Source organism: Crocuta crocuta, unplaced genomic scaffold, assembly GCF_008692635.1.
Source record: "Crocuta crocuta isolate KB4526 unplaced genomic scaffold, BGI_CrCroc_1.0 scaffold931, whole genome shotgun sequence".
Taxonomy (NCBI): Eukaryota; Metazoa; Chordata; class Mammalia; order Carnivora; family Hyaenidae; genus Crocuta; species Crocuta crocuta.
Window position 1 is genome coordinate 164,391 of NW_027527834.1, and position 3,526 is coordinate 167,916.

The window sequence follows — 3,526 nt, forward strand, 5'->3', positions numbered from 1 at the left end:
AGGCGGCCGCCTTGCCTGCCACTCCCCGCCCCCCGCGGCATCGCTCCTGGCACTGTGCTCCGGCATCGAGGGACTTCTGCTCAGTGCCAGCGGCTGGACATCAGCTCCTGGCGGGCTAAGTCGACTCTTCTGAGAACCAACTTGTACAAAGCACACCTCACTGAATTTGGACTTTATTTCTGTCCCTTTGCTTGGAACAGTAGCGTAATCAATCTATCGCTGGTCTGGAGCGGGTTATTTCTTTACTGGCTTATTCAGAGATATTGTCCTGGGGCGCCTGGGTGGCTTGGTTAGTTGAGCGGCTGACTTTGGCTCAGGTCATAATCTCACGGTTCGTGGGTTCGAGCTCTGCGTCGGGCTGTGTGCTGACAGCTCAGAGCCTGGAGCCTGCTTGGGATTCTGTGTCTTCCTCTCTCTCTGCCCCTCCCCTGCTCATGCTCTGTCTCTCTCAAAAATAAATAATAAACATTAACATTTTTTTAAAAAAGAGAGATTGTCCTGTATGCTGTTGGCTTGGGAAATATTACTATAAACTGCAAGTCCAAAGTTACTGGCAAAGACAGTGTGAGTCTCTGGGCATAATTTGCATCAAACGAAACCCCGCATTTCCACAGAGGGGGTGGAATGTTCCTCTATGGAGAGGTGGGCCCTGTGTCACCTGTGGCTGACGACCAGACAGGAGACCATCAGGCAAGAAGAAATGGGAGCGGGCAGCTGTCAGGCCCCCGGAAGCTGATCCCACCCTGCCGTCACTGCTTCTCACCAGACTCACCTGGGAGAGGTGGGCGTTTGGTCGCTTGCCCTTCAACGCCCACAGCCTATGGTCACATAAAGTCAGCACTGTTGAAGAGTTGGGGCACTGAATGCCGGCCTCACCGATGTTGCTCCCAGGCTCCTGTCGCCTTCATACAGCAGCCTCTTGTGTGAGGTGTCGGTCTGAATTTTCCAAGTGAAGAAATTGAAGTGCAGGGGCCCCTGACTGGCCCAGTCAATAGAGTACTCGACTCTCGGTCTTGGGGTCGTGAGTTCAGTCCCACCTTGAGCAGACAGCTTACAGAAAGAAAAGAAAAATAGAAGTGTGGGCGGGTCAGCTACTGGTCTAAGTCGGGACTCAGACCCGTGCCAGGCAACTCCCCGTCCCCGCTATGACCTACACAGCCTGTCCCTCCGGGAACAAAGTGGCTGCAATAATTGAATGGTATCCACTAGGAAGAGTGAATATGACCTTATTTGGAGAAAGAGAACTGGGGATGGGGCCTAAACCCAGCGGCAGATCAGAGACAGGCAGAAGGAGACTGGAGACACAGATCCGGGGAGAGGGGAGAGACCAGTGTAGACGGAGGTGGGCCTGGACTGATGTGGCGCCGAGCCGAGCATGCCGAGGACTGCAAGCAGCCACCGGGAGCTGGGAGAGGCCCGGGTCCCCTCTCAGAACGTCCGGAGGAACCAGCCCCGCTGATGCCTCCTTCTGGACCGTCCAGCCTCCGGGCTGTGAGAGAGCACATCTCGGTGGCTTTAAGCTGCCGGGTGTGGGTAATTTGTGAAGGCAGCCTGAGAGGCGGCAGAGTGGGGAACGGCTGGGGGCTGTGGGCTAACTGGCTGCGCTTCAGGGGGTCTGCTCATGCCCCTCGTCCAGCTGGACTCCTTCCGCTCAGCCCAGGCCCTGCGTCCTCAAGACACTTGGCCCAAGTGCATGCATTTACTGCACCTGCCGTCTTCCTAACCCTCAGTCTCATCCTGCTGTGCGGCGGCCCGATGCTTATTTACATAGGTATGGAGAGCAGGTGGCGTGGACAAGGGGCGAGCACGTGACAAGGCGCAGTCGTCACCCAAAGCCAGAGCCCCAGGTTCGGGACTGACGGCCACCAGGCCCGGGACCCGGAACTCTCTCACCTCTAGTGTTCTTCCTCTGTGCCCTGCCGGCAAAGGCACCGATTTTCACATCTGCCCTGTGCCTGTGGGGTTCTGCCATTCACAGACGAGCGAGAGGTAGCAAGGGACGGGTGTGAGTGGGAGACACCAGAGCTGTGTCCCACCACCTGCACTGCCTGGGCTTACCTCGCCCTCCAGCCGCACTTGGGGGCTCTCTGAAGCTGCAGTGGGGCCACACGCCTGCNCCCGCCTGCTCCCAGCATGCACCCACCTGCACCTGCCTGCTCCCAGCATGTACCCGCCTGCTCCCAGCATGCACCTGCCTGCTCCCAAGCAGACACAACCTGGGGGGAGCACAGAGTTAAGCCCCCGAGACAACCTGTGACACACGCGGGCTGTGACAACCTCTCTCTTCTCTTGCCTCCTCTCCGATGTGCACGTTCTTACCCAGCTCCTAAGAGGGCCCCGTGGCCCCCGAGGGGTTGGCTGCACACACCCAGCCCCTACATGTGCTCCCTGGTTACCCCTCCCTGCAAATCTCCGCACAAGGTCCCACCTTAGGCTCCACTTCTGGGAGGGGGCGACTGGGTAAAAGCAAGGAAATCAGAGAACAGCTGGTGACAGAGCTCTCCCTTGAATGACATCATGATCTGATTTGGGGACACAGCATTAGAAACCAGGGTCGGCTTTGGTTCAGATGAGGACCAGACCCCAGGGCGGGAAGGGCTGCTCTGGCTGAAGGGCAGGCCCCGGGCTCTGTGCTGCCAGACAGAAGGTTCTCCCAGTCAGTTACCCCTGGGGAGGAGGCTGTCTTTTCTTTTTTAAATTTTTGTTTTAAGCTCTGGAGTTCAGAGAAGCAAGGTGTGCCTGGAGGCTCGGGCCAGGCTTTCCTGGCTTTCTCCTGAAGCTCCCCCCTCCTCCTTTTTCATGGGGGGGGGTGCTCAGAAAGCCAAGGCTGGGGGCAGCTCCTTTAGGAGCGAGGGGGTCTGGCCTTCCCAGCATTGCTGAGGGCAGAATGGACATTTGGGTTTGGGCTGCAAAAAGGCAGAGAAGGCATTCCTATGAGGGGGCAGCCCCACTGACCTGGAGACCTTACGTGAGGAGGGACCCCCAGGGAGAGGCTATATTCGGTGCACCCACAAAGTCACTCTCTCTCTCTTTACTTGATTGTCACCCGTCACTACATGACAGAAGGTACCGTGTCTTCTGCGCTGCTGGGTCCCTGGCCCAGGCTGCCACCGTGCACGCGGCAAGTGGCAGGTGCCCACTAGACTTTGGCTGCATGAATGAAGGGCAGAGGGACGGGTACTTTCTCTGCGGTGGCTATGAAAGCTGTTGTTCTAGGGCGGGATTTAGAAACCCCACCCCAGAAATAAAACCAGTATCATGCTCCTTGCCCACCCCACCCTGTCTTCCCATCCCAGTCCAGGCCAAGGCCGACCTTCCCGCAGCCCCGGCCAAACGCCTCCCCGGCCTCTCTGCCCATCAGCCCCGCGGCCCCATCTCAGCAAACATGTGGACTCTGCCATTGAAACATCCAGCATCTAACCATCTCTCAGCACCTTGACCCAAAGCCGCTGTGGAGTCTCCATCACATGCTCCCCTGGCCACCCAGCCTGGTGGCTTTTTTTTTTTTTTTTTACCATAAATGGCC